Source organism: Dermochelys coriacea, chromosome 3, assembly GCF_009764565.3.
Source record: "Dermochelys coriacea isolate rDerCor1 chromosome 3, rDerCor1.pri.v4, whole genome shotgun sequence".
NCBI lineage: Eukaryota > Metazoa > Chordata > Testudines > Dermochelyidae > Dermochelys > Dermochelys coriacea.
Genome location: NC_050070.1, coordinates 127,031,974 through 127,053,703, shown reverse-complemented (window position 1 = coordinate 127,053,703; position 21,730 = coordinate 127,031,974).

The following is a 21,730-nucleotide window of genomic DNA, read 5'->3' as shown; positions in this document are numbered from 1 at the left end:
GGGGCCATCTATCACAAAATTAGGCTCACGTGGATGGTGAGACAGATGGGAGTACCCAAGGGGCCTGTCTGCGACTCCATACTTAGATTGCTATAGTGGCTGAGGTGTTTACACTCGATAATTTGTTGGTGAAATCTAAATATAAAACTTAACCCATTGGTGGTTTGTGCTCTGGTTCTTAGCAGTCTGCCCTGAGGACAGTACTCGTGCTCTTGAGCCAGTGCAGGATAGCTTGACAGTTCTACTCTCTGCTCTTCTTTTATTTCAATGAATGAATGGGCAAGCTCATCCCAGGTGTAACTTCACAAAGTTTATCAAGGATTATTTTGGTCCATTGAGTTTCTTGGAGACTTCCAGAATAAGTTGTGGCAATATGAGGACTTATTATGAGCAAGGTTTAAATTAGCATTGTGACCCTGTAATACAGTGGTGAGGGTCTTTTATCAGGTCAGCATAGCATCTCCTTTCACTCGATTTCTTACTGAAAAAGTCTCCTTGGTCTCAGCACAGTTTTGAAACTTGGAAGAGGTTTTCAGCTCAAATCTCCAAGCTAAAATCTAGCCTCTCCACCACCAGCCTCTTTGAAAAATAAAGATGTTCATAGGAGCCCTTGGAATATAGCCTTCATTACTTGTTTTGGTGCATGTGGTGCTGGTGGTAGGTGCTGGACTAATAGCTCTGGAGATCTGAGTCCTCTTTATCTGCAGAATGGTATTGGCCATAACAGTGCAAGTGTCCCACATGTAACCCTGCAAAGGTGTCCTCAATCCTGGCCTGAAGAGAAATGCTTCACAGCTGAGTCCCTGTACCTACTAAATGCTGGGCATCTCTGCTGAGTCTACCAATAAGGCTGCCAAATGTGATTAAGAGATGTGGTCTCCTAACCACTAGGGACCTGATTCTGCTTCCACTGATATTAATGGAAGCTTCAATCCTGCCTGGAAGAGGATCAAGTCAAAGGAACTGCAGGTTAAATCTTTCTCTGATATAAATTTTCTCTGGACTTCCCTCCACTGATGCCTGCCCTCCCCACTCCCCACCCCCCACCCCCAAAAAGCCAACACATTCCTATAGAGTGTCCAATGTTTGGTATGCATTTAGTATTTGAGCGAGAACCAGTATTCTTGCTTCCCGTCCCCCTACCCTCAATTCTAGCTATGAGTCGCTATCTGAACCTTGGCCTAACTTCCACAACTATGGCGATCATTTTGCTGGAGTTAAGAATAACAAATACACTCCCTATGACTCCAAGTATAACACTTGCTAAAAGTTCTCCAGTTCTTTTCTCCCCAGCAGGATTGCATCCTCACAACTACGTGATTGGTGTGTACATGGTCATCTTGCAAACTGATAATAGTACAGAAAAGACCATGTTAGAGATGGGGGTTGGGGGGGCAGCTGGAACTCTGGATAGGAACACCTCATTTATAGATTTATTTTTTTTAGAGTCTAGAGGGGACCACTATGAACATCTAGTTTGACTTCCAGTACAGCACAGGCCAAAGACCCAATAATTTCTATATCAAGCCTATCATTTTACAGCATATAGTCTTCATTGAAAGATTATGAAAATCCACCAGGTCCCTTGTTCAAATGGTTAACTGCCCTCATTTTAAAAAATTGCACTTTATATCTAGTCTGAAATTGTCTAGCTTCAGCTACTAACCATGAGAGTGTTCACCTCTGAAATATCAGGGCAAGATCTGGGTTCAGGGTTTTGGATTAAATCAAATCTGAACTGAAGTCCAAAATGGACAGGGATGTTAGGGACAGTCTACGAGGTAAAAAGAAAAGGAGTACTTGTGGCACCTTAGAGACTAACAAATTTATTAGAGCATAAGCTTTCGTGAGCTACAGCTCACTTCATCGGATGCATTTGGTGGACAGATTTCCACTCTATACGGCTAAATTCAGTGCCTTGCATAATCACAGGTTTCAGAGTAGCAGCCGTGTTAGTCTGTATTCGCAAAAAGAAAAGGAGTACTTGTGGCACCTTAGAGACTAACAAATTTATTAGAGCATAAGCTTTCGTGAGCTACAGCTCACTTCATCGGATGCATTTGGTGGACAGATTTCCACTCTATACGGCTAAATTCAGTGCCTTGCATAATCACAGGTTTCAGAGTAGCAGCCGTGTTAGTCTGTATTCGCAAAAAGAAAAGGAGTACTTGTGGCACCTTAGAGACTAACAAATTTATTAGAGCATAAGCTTTCGTGAGCTACAGCTCACTTCATCGGATGCATTTGGTGGACAGATTTCCACTCTATACGGCTAAATTCAGTGCCTTGCATAATCACAGGTTTCAGAGTAGCAGCCGTGTTAGTCTGTATTCGCAAAAAGAAAAGGAGTACTTGTGGCACCTTAGAGACTAACAAATTTATTAGAGCATAAGCTTTCGTGAGTTACAGCTCACTTCATCGGATTATGCAAGGCACTGAATTTAGCCGTATAGAGTGGAAATCTGTCCACCAAATGCATCCGATGAAGTGAGCTGTAGCTCACGAAAGCTTATGCTCTAATAAATTTGTTAGTCTCTAAGGTGCCACAAGTACTCCTTTTCTTTTTGCGAATACAGACTAACACGGCTGCTACTCTGAAACCTGTGATTATGCAAGGCACTGAATTTAGCCGTATAGAGTGGAAATCTGTCCACCAAATGCATCCGATGAAGTGAGCTGTAGCTCACGAAAGCTTATGCTCTAATAAATTTGTTAGTCTCTAAGGTGCCACAAGTACTCCTTTTCTTTTTGCGAATACAGACTAACACGGCTGCTACTCTGAAATCTACGAGGTAAGTATGGCTTTGAAAAACAGACAATGCAAAGACCTGCAACATCTTTAAAAATCCATGTTTAGCTTATTTTTAGCTTAAATCTGGAACCTGGTGCTATCACTATAAACCCCCGCCCGCACCAACCCAGCATGCACCAATCCACACACTGTCCTCTATGCAATATTACATCTACAAAAATGACAGGCTCTTGGTATCCTGAGGAAGGCCTGAGTGATGAGTGGTGGCATTGAGACTAAAGGAATCTGCAGTGATAGGACAGTCTAGTCAGGGATGGTGTTCGAGAATGCTCTGGACTACCTGGGGGCTACTTTATTGGACCACCACACCACAGTGCAGGCTGAAGAGGGAAGGAGATGCACAGGTAGGCTGGGAGAGTAGGCAGAGGCATTATCTACCTCCTGGAATTGTAGCCACAGGCTGGGAGTTTAGAGCAGGCAGCAGCAGCTGGGGGTCCCTGGAGGAGAGTCTAAGCTGTGGGGGAGCATGTAGGAAGGCAAGAGGGATAAGACTCCCCCTCCCACACACACACATCATGTCTCCACTCCTTTGCCCTCAGTCTCTCCTCTTGTGGTGAATTTAAATGCAGGCCAGCACGCTCTAATAAAGAGGCACTCTAAAATATCTGGCTAAATAGTAGTTCAGGAAGTCTTGGCTTGTGGACTGGGACACTCTCAGGCATCAAGAGTATCTCCAGTAGGCCATATGCAGTGCAGCTTGCTCAGTCCCTCCTTGTATGGGCTGGAGGAATGAGGAGCAAATTTGTGCATAATCCAGTCTCCCTATGGAGGCTGTTTCTCTACCTGAGGCCCCTGCTACAGCAGATTTTGCAGCAGGTTGGAAATGGTCCTGCTTACAGTACAAGGAGTGAATAAGAAAATAAAAATGCACTGCGTTTCTTAAACCTCTTAGTCCACACCACCAAAATAAAAGGGCTTTCCTAAGAATCCAAATAAATAAAAGGAAACAGACTTTGTTCAGGGAGGCCCTAGAGAAAGCAAGAGGAAATATAAATATAAAATCTCCTCTTCATCCCTTCTCTGATTAATATTCCTGCTTGGGCAAGGAGTGGATTGTTTGCATTCCTCTATAGAAATCCTCTTGTTCCATAAACCCTTGTTAGTAGATTGCAGGCAGCTAGATGGCTCCATTCCACTAAAATTCTACCAGCTTTCACATGAGTTTGTGTTTGGTAGAGATAGTTTTAAAACCTGTCCCTACCTGAATTCAGTGTGTGTGCACATGCACATAAGGGACCACTGGACAATGTCTCAGACCCACAGAATTCCTGATCTTTGACTCTCCCTTTGCTTTAAATTGATCTTTTGCCTAATTACCCCCCACCCCCTCCCCACCCACCCACCCACACACTCTCCATCAGACACATGGATACTGTGTGATCTATGGAGCTATTCTTAAAGTAGCGGGGGCAAACCACATAAAAGGCAATGTGTGTAAGTGGGGAAACTGTGACCCTTGCTTAAATTCAACTTTTTCTACCATGGGCTAAGGTTGGGCTAATTTGGTATCCTCATTCACCAGTGACTAATCTGTCAGAGGTTCAGAGCAATGGACTCTTAGTTCCCTTTCCTGTAGTGAACCGATAGATTTCAGGGATTCTTCACTCGTGTGACCATGCCCACTCTTATGCCTATTGGTTTAACTGAATGTGAGCTAGCCAGAGATGTCTCTGGGTGGTGGAAGTAGGCACTACTTGGAGTCTTAAATGCAATTTTTCTGCATAGCAAAGCTAGGCCACACTTGCATGGTTTTGGATCAGGCCCTAAGTGCACAGCTGGCGGGGTTAAATGAATTTGAATGGTATAATGGCACAGCTCTGTAAACCAAATAACTCCAGACTTCTTGCTTTAAAAAACCTTTGCAATTAAATGTAAAAAGCTTTATTAGCAGAGTCAGGAAATGCAATGTAAAGGTTCCAATAGCAATTTCAGCTTGGTTCGGTTGCATTTCATGTATAATAAGATGACTCCAGGTTCCCAATAAGTCTCAAGGTGACACTGACTTCTGTGCAGAGGGCGAGCACAAGGTCTAGGTACCATTTTTATATCACACTAAAGTCTTATTATGAGAACTTCATTTGGATTTAAGTGGTGTATTAGGCCTTGTGCTGCACACAGGGGTTAATTTAACCTCTAAAGAGAAGATGTTGAGCAGTCTGACTATGAAGAGAAAAAAGAAAAGGAGTACTTGTGGCACCTTAGAGACTAACAAATTTATTAGAGCATAAGCTTTCGTGAGCTACAGCTCACTTCATCGGATGCATTTGGTGGATGCATCCGATGAAGTGAGCTGTAGCTCACGAAAGCTTATGCTCTAATAAATTTGTTAGTCTCTAAGGTGCCACAAGTACTCCTTTTCTTTTTGCGAATACAGACTAACACAGCTGCTACTCTGAAACCTATGAAGAGAAACAATCCCTTGTAAAATTCCAAATAAACATAGCAATTCCTCACAAAAATATAAAAGCAGGGAAAGCAAAACCTGATCTATTGCCTCTCTCCTATTTTAATTTGCTATTTTATTTATTTATTAGTTTACATGATGATGAAGAAAATACATGACACAGGGAAAAAGGGTTTTTGTAGAGGTTGTGTTAATCAAAAAGAAATCCCAGTGCATATTAAGAAAAGCAAATTTGATAGTTCATTTAGCAAAGACATCAGTGCCTGCAGATACACAATCTCTACAGCTCTGCTGGATCCCATCATTTAAAAGCTATTTTTTTTTATCATGAATTGAAAAATCTTTCTTTCACCCTGTTTTAGGACCTTCTCCGGTTAATCAGTTTGAAATATATCCAGACTATCTAGGACCCTCCCAGTGTTGATTTTTCTTGACTAGCAGTGCATTTGTAGTTAAACAAGCAAGGCATTTGGACTGTAGTCATTTTGATTTATAGCAGCAGGAACAAAGTGAGAGAGTACAGACGTCACTGATGCTGCTGCTGATCTGGCAGCAGAGACTTCCTAATGTACAAATTACGTTTTCCACCACACAGTTCCCTCTCCTTACTAACTAGAGATAGAGAGGCATGGTTATTAAATGCAATATGCATACTCTATATAGAAAGGTGTATGTACAGTATTGTGTGTGTGTGTGTGTGTGTGTGTGTGTGTGTGTGTGTATATATATATATATATATATAATATGAGCTCTTGCTATATGCTTCATATTTCCCTTATACATTTTAAAATGAATTTAGTGGAAGACTGAACAGTTATTGAGACTGAAGTCCACTATCCACAGCAAGGGCACAGCACAAACAATGGCCAGTTAGTGTCAGCCATGAACCAGAGGGGCTACCTCTGAACGCATGAGAGAGTTCAGTTTCCATGCCTGTTCTAGCCTGGGACCCCTTTGAAACCATCCAATGCCACTTAATGCCAGTTGTGGTGGTGTCTGAATGATGTAGACACCTGCCTACAAGAAACTACACTGAAACCACTAACTCATTTCACATACAGGCCATCAAGTAGCCAACAGATCATCATAACTCTTAGTTCCCATCCACATAGGCTGAATTTGAACTAGTGTCCTATAGGTGAAAGGCTCCGTATCCCATTATAAGCTCCCTGAGCAATTAAGTTCACCACCTGTAGAGGTTTTTTTTTTTTAAAAAAAACTTCTTAGCTGATATGAGAGACCCAAACAAAAGTTCCAAAATGGATCACCTCTAATGTTGGGGGTTTTAAAATCCAGATCTGAACATAGCTCAATGCACTCACCTCTAATTTGTACATACAACCCCTGCTAGTTTCCCTTTTAAACAGTTGGAGGGGTTCAAGTAACTAAAAATGCTGAACCTATTCATCTGGATAAACCAAAATCTTTTCTGGAAGTTATTACCTCCAGGGACCAGGCAAAATGGCTTTCCTGAAAAGGTGGCTGCATTTCATTAGTGGATAAAGTGATTCCTGTAGGTATATCACATAGGCTGTTAAGTGTGTAGAGCACCTTGGGATGAAAGTAAGTAAATACATGATAATGGGTTCAATTTAGTAGTGACAGGTGCAGTCAAAGACCCTGAGTATCTCCTGAGGCAGGGAAAAGATTCACTCCTTCCAAGCATGCTTCCCTAGAGAGTGCTCTGTATTCAGGACAGGAATGTCGAGCCATCTCTGCATCCATTGTGCAGCTATTGTTTCTCTTTATTGTACTGTCTGGGAAGAGGAGCTGTTTGGGTGGATAGTAGGCCTGTTCCAGCTCCATATCCATTACTCCCCATTCAGTACCATGCCATACCTATTGGCATTGCATGATCTGGCCCTTATGTTTGCCTATCTAATCTTAGGTCTTCTGTAGTGGCCAAGCACTCTCCTGGAGTATCCAGGTCCAGCTCCTTGTATGGCCCATGAGCCAGGAGGGAGCCGTGAGGAAGCCGTGTCTATGACTGGCAGTCATGCGCATGATTCATTGATGTGCCTAGGTTACTGCCCCAGATGTTGCAGGAGGGATGGCTGCTTGAAATAAACAGGCTGATCTTAGTTTGCAGAAGAAGTGGTAGAGTGCCAGATCACTATTTCTAATATGCAATATATATGCTCAATTACCATGTGACATGCTAATGCATGGACATATCTCCTTCATATTGTGAAGGTCATGAAAGAACAAATCACAAGGTCGATTCCCTTTACTCCACCTCTCCCCGCCCCCTTGAGTAAGGATGTTGAGCACTGATTTCAGTGACAGAAGCTAAATGATTTTCATGGCATCTTTGAACATGGTCCGTAAATCTGCACTTCTGGAATCAGAATTTGCCTTTCAAGTAATGTTAAATTGGTCCACTGTGGTACTCAGAGTCTATTTCCCAGGTGTCTGCCTTCCATTCTCCACACATTTCATGGGTAGGGTAGGTAAGATTGCTGTTGCACTGGTATGCTGATATTCAAGTCCATAATGAGGCCCCAATATGCTTTGTTTGTCTGGTCCTCTATCTGGTAAAAGTCTGGCTTTTTGGTCTATCTGCTGAAAAGGTGTTTATAAATTTGAATTCATGTTAATATACTTTAATAAAAGCAGATTAACACATAGGTACTGTAAATGCAGGTTTAATATATGTATCTTGGCATTAGAATACATATTCATTAATGATTCTTATTGCCCCACAGCACATTGTTGTTAAGATATTGGGTTTGTTTCCTTTTTTGTGTTAAAAATGCAAATAATATCGTTTTAAACTGTACAGTAAAATCCCTTGCTGTGTATGAGTCATTCAGTTGTTGGAATTCTCTTTCTCTATTTTGAAATTCTATTTTGTGGTTTAATTGCCTGTGATTTAAACATTTTTTTTTTTTTTTGGTATTTCAACTCAAAGCTGCTGTTGCAGTTTAACACTGAAAACAGTTGGTACTATGGGACAGGTGTTTTATAAAGCTGTTGTTTTTTGGATTCATAGGAAAAGTATAATATAGTAGATAATGGCCCAGAGCCTGAGGGTTGCTCTAATTTACACTAGCTACCTGTGGCCTCAGGAGGCCCTTCAACAGCTGGGGACAGAGAGAGTATAAGAATATGTCTACACTATAAGCACTATAGTTTGCAGTGCTGCAACTATGCCACTGTAGCACAGACACTTACTACAGTGACAGAAGAGGTTTTCCTGTCACAGTAGTAAATCCATCCCTTGAGAGCCAGTAGCTAGGTTAACAGAAAATTCTGCTGCTGCCTTAGGAATGTCTACTACAGAACTTAGGTTGGCATAACTATGACTCGGAGGTGTGAATTTTAAGTTTCAGGTGTAGACCCGGCCTGAGAGAGCCATGTCCATGTCCTCTGCACTGGGGGAAGTGTAGGATAGGAGCTGCTCCAGGTCTCTAAGGATTACTCTAAGGAGAGGCAATGCTGTGGTGGCAGGGGGTAAGCCAGTTTTAGAGCAGTTTCATATTGTTCTGGTGAACTTGAACTAACATGGGGCAGGATGTGGGCCAAGGTGTGGGGTACATGTTCTCCGTGAGCCAAATCTGGGGCCTGTCCTGTTCAGTGATTCTCACTGCTACAGTGGGACCAGCATATAGTCCTGTGTGCATAGCTAAACCTAGATACTTTTAAAGGCAATGCCTGATCCTGCACCACTGAAATCAATGGGCACTTTGCCACCAACTTTGATGGGTGTGTGTGTGTGTGGGGGGGGGGGGGGGAAGGATCATGCCCCCAATTTTGATAAACCCACCCATGCACCAATTACGAGCTCAACCGGCAGAAGCCAACCCGCCATTGACCTTGGTGAGTGGCAGTGTGCAGGCTCCTGTTTAATCCATACTACATAGACATGCACAAGGCAACCGTTTTATGTGCATTCAGAGCCAAGCATGTTAAAATGGAGAGGGGAGACAATGTCAGCTGCTTTAAATAAATAATGAACCTTGCCAACCAGCTCGACCATAAAGCTGTGCCTTTTGGGGTGGGGGTGGGGGGCTAAGAGGGAAATCGCCTAAACTACCGTGGTAAGCGGGGGTGTTTTAGCGCCAGGGTGGTGCATGGACTCTTGCCTTCTGCACGGTGGCTGTATTTTTACTCCGCATCGACCCCGATGCAGGGAGCTGCCGCCGGCAGGTAGCCGTGCAGACGCCGGGAGGCGGAAGGCACAGCCCGCTCAGGCTCTGCATGGAAACCCCAGGGTTAAAAAATGATGAAAAAAGGACACGGGGATCATTAACTGTAAACGTGCCAGCCGCAGAGAGTCGCCCGAATGGCTTGATTTATAAGCAGGATCATAAAAATCCCATTAGGCTGCTCATTGAGGGGAAAAAGAAAAAAGGGGGGGAGGAGGAGGGGGGGGGGGAGAAAGCCCCTGTGTGTGTCACTGAGGCAGCATTGACGCAGGCAGCTCTGACGCCAGCAGCCTCAGCAGCAGGGCCGGGGCTGGCTGAATGGAACAGGAGGGGGGAGCAGAGGGCGAAGCGAGCAGCCCGCGCTCCATTCACTCCAGCGCTCGGCACGGCTCAGCCCGCCAGGCCCCCCCCTCCCCGCCCAGATGAAGCGAGCCTGTGCTGCAGCCCTCATCAGTGTGCCAGGCACGGAGCTGTGTGCGCTGCTCCAGCTGCTTAGCGCTTGGCCCGGCCGGGGGGATGGGGCGGGGCGGGGGGGGGAATGTGTGCACAGCTCCTGCTGGAGAAGGCAAAGACCAGGCACAGGATGGGGGAGGGTGTGTCTGCGGCTCTGGTGCCAGCATGTGGTGTCAAGGGGGGGGGGGGGAAGGAATCGACCAAGTGTAGTGCAGCTGCAAAGCGGTCTGTAACTTCAGGCAGGTCGCTGGGTGGCCTGTCCCTGCACAGACAGCGCGGCAAAGGGGGCTGGCGCGAAGGGCGGCCCCCTCTGCATGCAGCTTTGCGAGGGCAGTGTGTGTGTGCTCACCATCCTTCTGCAATAGCTTCCCGCAGTGTTACCCCACGAGCCCACCCCACTCGCTGCCGGCAGCGTGGGGTGTGCGCGCAATAATGTCTCCCTCCCCACCCACCTGCAGGTCAGTGGGTGCAATGTCCCCTGCAGCCCGTAGCTGCCAGCAGATATGTGGGTGCAATGATGTGTCCATCCCAACTCCCCCCGCCCCCAGGTCTGTCGATGCAGTGTGTCCCCTGCTAGCAGGTCTTGGTGCAGTGTCACCCCACAATCCAGCCCTCTTAATTGCCACCAGGTTTGTGGGTGCAGTTATGTGTCCCTCCCACCCCCACCCACCCACACGTCTGTGGGTGCAGTGTCCCTTAGAGTCTGTAGTTGCTAGCATGCTCTGTCCTTCCACCTCCGAGGCAAAAAAGCACTGTTGCCTGGAGTAGCTGTTAAACTGCCAGAGCAACAGGACTAATGAACCAGAGCTCTGATGACTGGCTACTAATAATAAACAAACATTTTCATAGAACACATCTTATTTTTGTGTGTGTGGTAAACATCTTTTCACAGGTTGGAGTTCAGAATTAAATTGTATAACGCTAAAACACCCCAGTCATCCTTTCGCCTTTTTCAAATGGATTATGGAAAGCATTACAGAAATGACATGGGGGAGGGGGTAATTCCTACTTTTGTTAAATGTCACAAGGCTTTTCCATTGTATTGCCAACCTCAAATGTTCAAAAGTGAGATTAAGAAAATCCCACCAAGGCATTCTGGGTCCCTTTTATTTGCCTCTGGCTAGTGAGCTCTCAGGATGTTTGTGGGTCACATTTTCAAGTTTTTCTCAGCAGCCATCATGTATTCACTTGTCTCCAGGAGCTGGGACTTGAAATAAACCGCCAAATATTATGAGACTCATGATAAAATTGCATGAGTTGGCAACACCGATGTGCCTTCTGACTTTCAGTGTACAAGTTAGCATGCCAAGAAATCTTGAAAATACCATTCTGCCTTCAGACTGAGGCATGCTGGTGAGGACATTGTTTGTGCTGTACCCCATACGTGATTAGAAAGGACTTCGCTTTCCAGGGCTGTCGGTCCCATACCTTCCACCAAGACTATTCACCATAGGTGGGGGAAAAAAAGTGTTAGCATGGGAATGGACAGTCTTCTCTTCCTACATGGAGAACTCTTGAGAAGAGTAATGAAAATCCCTGCTTAAAAATAAGATACATAAGAGGTGGCCAAATCTGTTGCAATAGCTGACTTCAAAGTAGGCCACTCATGGTTGTTGTCCTATGTGGTGCTTAAAAACAGGCAGTGATTTTTTTTTTTTTGAAAAAAAGCATACTGATTGCTATTTAGGAATATGCACTGTGAATATTTACTCTTAGAGCCTGATTCTCCTCTAACCCTTGAATTACACTTGTGGAAGTATCTCCATTAAAGTCAATGGAATGACACTGGTGTAAGTGGGAAGACAATATGTCTGCACTGCAATAAAAAACTTGTGGCACTGAATCTCATAGCCTAGGTCAGATGACTCAGGCCCTCGGGGCTGCAGGGCTAAAAATAGCAGTGCAGACATTCAGGCTTGGGTGGGAGCCTGAGACCCTCTCCCCTTGCAGGGTCTCATAGCCCAAGCTGGAACATCTAAACTGCAGTTTAATAGCCTCACAGCCTGAGCCCTGCAAGCCCAAGTCAGCTGGCACAGACCAGCCACAACCATGCCTTATTGCAGTGTAGACAATCGCTCCAGGCTGCTGTCTAGAACTGGGGCTGCATTCTCTATTAATTCCAGTATCTCTTCTGATCCTTTCTCCATAACCCTTCCCCACCAGAAAAAGCTACGGCCACCTGCAAAATGCAGGATTCGTCTGGGGGGCAGAAGTCTGCTCCTCCTCTCAAAAAACCAACAACGCAATTCCCCCCCACCCCAACTGAACAAATCAAAAAGCCACCAACTCCGCCAGCAAGACTGTGGGAAGGGTTTAATGGTTAAATGATTATGGGTATAGAACAGCTTCTGTTTGAGGAGAGATTAATAAGACTGGGCCTTTTCAGCTTGGAAAAGAGGTGACTAAGGGGGGATATGATAGAGGTCTATAAAATCATGACTGGTGTGGAGAAAGTAAATAAGGAAGTGTTATTTACTCTTTCTGATGACACAAGAACTAGGGGCCACCAAATGAAATTAATAGGCAGCAGGTTTAAACCAAACAAAAGGAAGTATTTCTTCACACAATGCACAGTCAACCTGTGGAACCCTTCACCACAGGAGGTTGTGAAGGCCAAGACTATAACAGGGTTCAAAAAAGAACTAGATAAATTCATGGAGGATAGATCCATCAATGGCTATTAGCCAGGATGGACAGGGATGGTGTCCCTAGCCTCTGTTTGCCAGAAGCTGGGAATGGGCAACACTGGAAGAATCAGTTGATGATCACCTGTTCTGTTCATTCCCCCTGGGGCACCTGGCATTGGCCACTGTCAGAAGACAGGATACTGGGCTAGATGGACCTTTGGTCTGACCCAGTATGGCCACTCTTATGTTCTTATGTACTTGCTTCTGGTGACAACAGCTTTGAATCATGTTGTGTGGAAACTGCTATTGACCCATTCTTTCTCTGGAGAGAATCCCGCTTCCTGATAAGCCAACTGATCCCTCCTGAGCCGTCTTGATGTACAAGATTGGCCTTTAATACAGTGAGGCAAGCTCTGAATTTAATGGAAATAAACCCAAAAATACTGTTTGGTACAATTAATACAGTACCTTGTGCTTCAGAGTTTGAAGAACACTAGAAATTACTGCTACTTTTCTTTCATTTATTTTTGGAGGGACTATTTTTATAGTGGAAGAACACAGGAAGCTGATTGTAGCTGGGTTCATTTACACTGATTTTATACTAGTGTAACTCCACTGATTTCAATGGAGTTACTGTTAACTTTGGCCCAGATCCTGAAACTGTCTCCAGCTGGATGGATGAATGGATCACCCTGCCCACCCAGAGACCCACTGGAGTTAATGGAGCTCTGCCCACATTGAAGTAGTTGCTGGGCTGGAGCCCAACATTGTGAAATGAGAATCAGGCCAACAGTATGAAATAGCACTATTAACATAATGAGAATGACAGTCTCTGATGTGATTTCATTAAACATACAATGCAAGATTATACTCTTTATTATCACCAGTGTAAATCTGGCATAACTCCACTGACTTCACTGGAGTTATTTTAGATGTACAGTGATGTATCAGAAAGCAGAATTTGGTCTACACTATATAAATATCTGCTAGGAGCTACTGAATCCCCAAGGAATTTCATTATCCAAATGAATTTCTTTTTATCAAACACACCTTCTATCCAGTAGATAATTCAGTTTTGGCTACTGGAATCCTCACAGCCCTGGCTTATAAAATGTATTTATTTAGCATTTGCGTATTCACCGAGCAAAGCAATAGCATTCTCAGTGCCCACGTGGAGCTCTCGGAGCTCACCGCTGAATTTAGTTAGCGGCCATTCCTCAACAGTATGTATCCTTGTTTGATCTGCGCCGCAGCTGCAGCTTGGATTGTCTCGAAGATCCCAGTGGTGCTGGTTGGCTGCACAGAGGCCTTGCCCAGTCCAGGATCGATTAAGGAGGACCCACTAATGACATGGCAGGTCGAAGCTGGGTGGGTGAGCAGGAGGGTCTTTGATGAGGAACTGATTGGTGGTTGGTGTTAAGCACCAGTCTTCCCGCCTCAGGGACTCCGCTGTCATGTCCTGGCATGGTAGCCTCGACCATGGTGAGTGTCATGATGAAAGATGTGTAGCTGGTGGGTTAAAAAGGTCGATGAACAAGGGCAAGCTTGGGTTGGCACGTACCTTCTCCAGCAGCTTGCCAGCTGCAATCCCCCTCCTGATGTAAGGGGGAGCAATGTGGCTCAGAACTGGAAGCCAGGGAAGATGGGTCAGTCAGAGTTCCTGTGATGATGCATATTGTTAAGTTGATTTGCACATCAGCAAGTTTAGTGTGTGCCGACTGACTCCATACTGGCACACAGTACTTTGCTACTGAGTATGAGATGGCAAGGGCTGAGGTCCTGGGTTTGGAACATCCAGGCCCATGAAAAAGCTGCCAGTTTGCTGAGAAAGTTGTTACGTATCTTGACCTTCGCTGCTATCTTGCTCAGATGGATTTTGTATGTCAGTGTTCAGTCAAGGGTCACACTCTCGGCATGCTGGGTGTTCTTCATCATGCTTCAGCCTCTGGACATTCTTTATGATATTTAGTTCCCTCTTAGCATTGGCTTGGTGGGGATGGAATGTGCTAGAGACTGTCCTGCTGGTGCTAGGCTGAAGGTGCCATGTCTTGCAATAGTCAGACCTGAAGAAGAGCTCTGTGTAAACTTGAAAGCTTGTCTCTCTCATCAACAGAAGCTGATCTAGTAAAAGAGACATTACCTTGCCCACCTTGTCTCACCAGTAAAAATAACAGGAGATTCAGGCCCAATGGCAGTAGAGTTGGCAGATTTCTTTTGGCCCAATCCTCCAATTTGTCTAGGTCATTCTGGACCCTATCCCTACCCTCCAGCATATCTACCTCTCCCCCTAGCGAACTTGCTGAGGGTGCAATCCATCCCATCATCCAGATCATTAATGAAGATGTTGAACAAAACCAGCCCCAGGACAGACCCTTAAGGCACTCCGCTTGATACCGGCTGCCAACTAGACATCGAGCTGTTGACCACTACCAGTTGAGCCTGACGATCTAGCCAGCTTTCTATCCACCTTAAAGTCCATTCATCCAGCCCATACTTCTTTAACTTGCTGGCAAGAATACTGTGGGAGACCGTATCAAAAGCTTTGCTAAAGTCAAGGTATATCACGTCCACTGCTTCCCCCCATATCCACAGAACCAGTTATCTCATCATAGAAGGTAATCAGGTTGGTGAGGCATGACTTGCCCTTGGTGAATCCATGTTGACTGTTCCTGATCACCCTCCTCTCCTCCAAGTGCTTCAAAATGGATTCTTTGAGGACCTGCTCCATGATTTTGCCAGGGACTGGGGTTTCCATATCCTGGTTCTTCAGGAGAAGAATTCTTGGGGAAGATGGAAGAGCACATACTAAGTCCAGAGTGCAGAGCTCAAGGCTTAGAGGCCTGCGAGGATCCTTCCTCCTCTTTCAAACCTTTCTTTATTATCTGAGGTGCTGCAAGTTGTTTTCCTTTTTTAAGTGTAAGGTGTCTCTGATGCCAAGGTGTGGTAACTGTTAGTAAGTAGTGACTTTTTTTAACGGTGAAAAGTTTGCTTGTTTATATCAGTATATTGACCTGTGTGCAAACAGCTTACCAATATCTGAGGAATACATAGATGGACCTTATATCTCTTTCAACACACAGGATACTCATTCTGATTTTATATAATTGCCAGAGATACTGGAAAGAAATAATTGAAATACTTGTGATGGTCACAGGGTGCTCTACTCACCAGTGGAATGTCTCCTTGTGGCCATGGTGGGGGATTAGCTCTGTCAGTCTGACGCCTCTTCCTGCAGGCACTCATTCCATCTTTCTGTCTCTCAGGGCCTGACGGCTCACTCTTCATGACTTGGTCTTCCAGCCAGGTCACTGTAATTGTCTCCTTCTGGGGTGGTTTGAGTACCAAAGTCTCTCTGTGCTAGCTGTTCCAGGCAGTCTTCCAATTCACTGCCCGTCAATGCTGCCACTTCCCCAGTGGCTGGCAAGGGAATCCAGGCCCACCCTCTTATCCAGTTTCCAGCCCAGGGATCTTACAACCGGCAGCTAAGGTCTGCACTATCCCACACCTTGCTGCTGCTTCTCTGGACTGCTTCCTATGTTGCTTCTATCAGGCTCCTTCTCTACCCTTCTTAGGGTATGCCCTTCCCACTGGGCCAAACTCCTCACTCTCACTAGCCTCAAAGAGAATGACTGCAGACCTCCTTCCTGCAGCCCCTTTCTGCCCTCAGCTACCTGGCTTTATACAAGTCCCTTTCTGAAGTGATCAGAATTACAAATGAGTCTGCCTAATGACATTTTTCATGAAGTTGATGGATTTCTACTCCATACTGCTAAACTGTGACAGCATCTTCTCTCCCCCCTCCTCCCACCCCACCACAATTGGGCATCATCAAAATTATTCTGAGTTTAGTGTGGAAATCTAGTCTACAATTTGACAGAATACCTAAAAATTGGTATCCTTGTTAATTTGAGATCAGCCATACTCAAAAAGAATGAACGTATTTTTACAACTAAGACCACACTTGTTGTATACTTATGGCTAGCATTTGTAAACAGAGATAGGGCAGGTTGGAGTGGCAATATATGTTGGGCACATCTGAAGGACTTGCCAGAAAAAATGGAAGAAAAGAACTTCATTCATGGAGGAGAAAACATTGGAATAGAAGCAGATATTGTAAGTATAAAGGAGCAAATTTAAATCACGCCTCTCTAGATTACTGCCCTGATTCTTCTCCTGTTCTGTTATATGAGGAAATGGAAATTAGTGTAATGAATTTGCAGTACTAGTTCTATGCTGAAATAGCATTATTTTATTTTATTTATTTACAGCAGCACAGTTTGTTTCTGCAAACGGACATGATATTGGCTCACTAGGGGCATAGAGTCTCAGGTGACATTTATAAATACACATTTCATCCCCTACAAATTGTTAAGCTATGAGATAAAAAAAAATCTATAAAGGTGGTTATTTCCTAGCATAAGAAAATGGGATCTGAATCAGTCCTTTGGGTTTTCTTTGTAATATGTTTTAGTTTGTACTATGTGCAATGTCAGCCACATAGGGATACTTGATCATTATTGCTACTGTAAATTAGTTCATGGGGCAGAAAAATAGTACAGATGTCAATAGGTTCCAGCTTTTATTTTTCAGTGGGAGAGGAGGTCTGATCAAAGGAGTTGGAGCCAGACATGGGCAATGAGTATTGTAGGCTGGGGGAACTTGTGCCTCCCCAAACAGCCTGGCATGGCCCCGCCCATGCTCTACCCCCAACCCCCCTCCTGCGCTCTGCCCCTGGCCCAGGCTAGCTGGGGTTGGGGCTGGCCAACCTGCCTGCTGCAGGGACTCGGGACGGCTGGCACTGGGGCTGTGTCTCCTGGCCACCTGGTGCACCAGGGCTGGAGGCGCTGTGGCTGCACAGCCTGGCCAACTTCTCCTGGGGCCGGGGCCATGGTGGGGGTGCTCTGGGCTCCTGCGGCAGAGGGGAGGCAGGAAGGGAGAGGGAGGGGCGGGGCCTCGGGCACAAGGGAGGGCTAGCCTCCCCCAGTGGCCAGGTCACTGGCCGTCCATGGAGCCAGAGACTCATAAGTAGAGTTGGGCAGTTTTGTTTTGGTGAATAGTAAATTCACTGAAAAATGCATTTTTGGGGTCACCAAAACTATTGGTAGAATTTGGTGAGAAGCTTTCTCTGAGGGGAAAAAAATGTAGAAATGTCAATATATTTTGCTGTTTTTCCAGTTTTTAATTGCAGTGAGAAAAAGCAAAAAAGTTCAGCCTGATTAGAAACAAACCATTTTCCCCCCAGATTTTCAAGATCAACCACTGAACTGAAAAATCAATTATTTGTTCAGTTCTACACTTAAGTCTGAGTCTGCCTCTAATTTCCCTCCATGGCCTCGGTCAAATCACAGAGGGTCAGATTCTGGCACCATTGCTCATGTTGAATAGTATCTCACTCCATGAATGGAAGTGCTTATGGATCTTACTCCATGATGGAACTACTTATGGATTAAAGCACTACTCAGTATGAATAAGGGTGGCAGAATGGGCCTTTCTATTCTTCTGTTCCCTATTTTATAAAATAAGGATAATAAAATTTACCTACTTCCCTGGGTGTTGGAAGGATAAATAGTTAGCTTTTGCAAACTATTAAAAAAATGTGATATAAATGCTAAGGATTATTCTGTCAAAATATGAAAGAGTATATTCACCACTAAGGGTGAAAGTTTTGCTATTAGTTTTGGAGAAGGGTTTTGTAAAGATTAGACCATACTGATACAATATCCAGAGCAATATATTACAAGTGACCTCACGAAGACTTATTAAGAAATAACGTTCATCTGCTTGAGAAAACTATGTCACTGGATGCCTGAAATAGAATTCAGAGTAGCAGTCGTGTTAGTCTGTATCCGCAAAAAGAACAGGAGTACTTGTGGCACCTTAGAGACTAATAAATTTATTTGAGCATAAGCTTTCATGGGCTACAGCCCAATTCATCAGATGCATGCAGTGGAAAATACAGTAGGATGATTTTATATACACAGAGAACATGAAACAATGGGTGTTACCATACATACTCTAATGTATTTTCCACTGCATGCATCTGATGAAATGGGCTGTAGCTCACGAAAGCTTATGCTCTAATAAATTTGTTAGTCTCTAAGGTGCCACAAGTACTCATGTTCTTTTTGCTGAAACAGAATTGACTCTCATGCCATGGAGACTGTTACATGGTATTAGGTCATATATCAGAAATGTATGGGAAGTATAACTTTACAAGTTTGGCTAATCGATGGCTATTTAAAGGGATTTTACTACCTTGAGGGGGACAGTTTGGCTAATCTTGGCAACTGAAAGAGTTTACCTTAACATATAGCACTTCCTTGTCTCTGAAGTCATTCTGCATGAGAAAACCTCTCTGTTTTCCAACTGCAATGGCCACTGTCATACTTCAGTATCTCTGGGACCGCTCCTGGCTTTAGTGCTGTCAGCCATCCCCTCCCCAAAACAACCACAGCACACAGGCTTATGCAGGATCCCTTAAAATATAGCTTTATGTATTTTAGAGGCTTCTCATATCTATTCCTTACCTTCACAATCCTGTTTCTATTAAAGTTAATGGCGAAATTCCTATAGTCTTTAACAAAAGCAGTAGCTGGACCCCAGACCTGATTGTCATTTGCACCAGGACTGCTATACACCTCTTTGACAATGTAAAGTGGCCTTAAAGTGGGTGTAAATGTGTAAATAATTACACTTGCACCCACTTTAAAGTGTATCTGAGAATCAGGCGGGCTATCTGTATTGTCACATACCAAAGCCTGATCCCATTAACTTCAATGGGAGTCAGACACAAGTGCTCTTCAAGGAAGCGCTTGGTATGTTCCAGGAAGGGTGTTTTGTTTTTTTTCCCCAGGGTTAAAATCATAATTTAGGTCTGAAAAGTACTGTGCACATAAGATGCTGCAGGTTGACTGAGTAAGGTAAGCCTTCTGAGGGAAAGGTAAAAAAGAAAAGAAGTTTAACAAAATATTTTTCTTCTTTTGGTTTTTTTGACTCTAGAATTTGGTTGTTTCCTCTATCTGCACTGGAGTTGAACTGAATTTTGTATAGCTTTGTACTGTATAAAGTGGAGAACAGAGCTTGCCTACCATTGCTGTTTCTCTCTCCTCTGGATTTTTAATTTTATACCCTTTAAAATAAGCTGCAGTCATTCCACCTAGTCAGTAAAAAACATGAATGCCCCTTTGTAAGCACGATTGATGGATTCAGTTGGTAACACCTCCTTTGATTAAAAATAAAGTAAAAAGTAAAGTGTTTGCAAACTGAGCTATTTTTATTGAAGGTCTTTCATCGGGTGATTTTAGTACTGTCTCAGATGAGGCAAATATTCAGTCTAAATGCATCAGGCTGAAAGCAGTATAAGTCAACCTCGTATGGGGAATCAATTTAGCAGAGCCTTTACTTCCATGGTGGAGGGTCTAATCCTTAAATCCTTACTTTTGGAGCCTGTTTCAAAGATCCCTGAAGTCAATATAAAGACTCTCATTGACTGTATTGGGCTTTGGCCCAGTCTCTCAGTCTTTATTCAGGCAAATCATTGAAGCTAATGGAAAGACTTCAGATTTAGGCCCACAGAGTTTGAATTCCTTACTGGTTTGAAGAGATGTTAACAGAATAATTCCCACTGATATTCTTGACCTCTGTCAAAAGATATGAAAACAACACTTGGAATTCTCGGTAAAATAGTTGATCAAAACCTTTGAAAAATGAACAACATTCAATAAATAACTTTATAGAAGAGTTGGTTAATATAGATGAGGAAAAAGAAAACTAACTTAGTTTAAGATCTTGGTACGCTGCATTTTTTACTCCTAAAGGCATGTCTGAGTTACAGCTCACCATGCTGCCATGTACAGAAAAAAGGCAAATTTTATTTTAAAGGAGAAGTAGTGAGTACCATGTTTTTTATTTGCAAGAAAATGCAAATACTGCCATTGACAAATTACTCCAAACTGGCTGCAATCCCATCCCCAAATAAACCTCACCCCACTTTTCTTCACTGGAAAATTACCTCCAACCTTTGTGTGACATGCGATCTGACCTAATTTCCCCCTTCCTCAACTCCTCTGAGAGCACCTCTCAAAGAACAAGCATTAAGTCAGCACTATTATCTTAGAAAACCAGTCTTGATCTGGAACTCTACCACTAATGGCATGGGGATGTCTGTCTCATTTTCTTTCTCTTCCTCGTCTATTGCACAAGTCAAATATCTTAAAGAAATATCAAGAGAAGTTGCTTAAAATGGTCCAAAGTGTGTAGAAAGTGGTGGGAAGAAATTAAGCAGAGGAATATTTAGAATAAACAGTAAGAAAAACTTCCCATTGGTGTGATCTAATAGAGAATGGAATAAACTTCTGAGAGAGGTGGAATTAATTAATGTTTGACTGGACAAAGCCTCAGAGAATATATTTTATGGAACAATCCTAGTTATTCCTTGCCAGGATCACAATACATGACATAATCCATATTTCCATCTATAATTTCTATGAATCTATAATAAAGAACAAGATCTGGCGGCATGATTATAGTATTAGTAGCAGCACTTCTGAAAAGCCAGAGCCAGGCTGTAACTTCCTAAAACATGTACAAAAGTCCTACAACATGTTACAGAAAAAAACAAATACATATTTGGAGGGGAAGGATTATGATATAAAATTTAATGGAAAATTATAGCCCTGCTATAGAATATTGTATGGTGATTACAAAAAACCCTCCAGGCAGGATCTCTTACTCCAGTTTTATCCCTATTAAATTCTCTAGAACATTTATATAAAAAAGAGAATGGTGTTGCTGGGCGCCCAAAAGGGGACTCTCTGGGAACCCCCACCCCACCAAATTTAGACACCTGGTAAAATTGGTGTAAGCAGGTTCTGAATGAACTCTCCCCTGACAGCTAGTTGGGGAGGAGGAGAGACTTCAGGAGCAAACTGTATTTACATGAACACACTTACTCTGCCAAGATATCCAGCAGATAGAGCTGTGTTGCTCAAAGTGATCAACTTTGATTTGTAACCCAACAACAGCCATTTTAGTACTGAATGCAGGAATAGTGAAATGTTATTGTTTTTATTGTATGAATAAAGGGGAGCAGAACTGGCCTTAACCTGTCCCAAATGAGGGGGTCACCCTTAGCTGAAAGGACCTCGTTAAGCCAGGAGCTTGAATGCCAGATCCCTGTGAAAGTAAGGGGGTGGGGACAAGTGTCCCAGCAAGGAGGTGTGGACTGTCCCTAAGGATCCCTGGTCCGGTTTATCCTGTTCCCCACTGTTCAAAGATAGAACTAAAT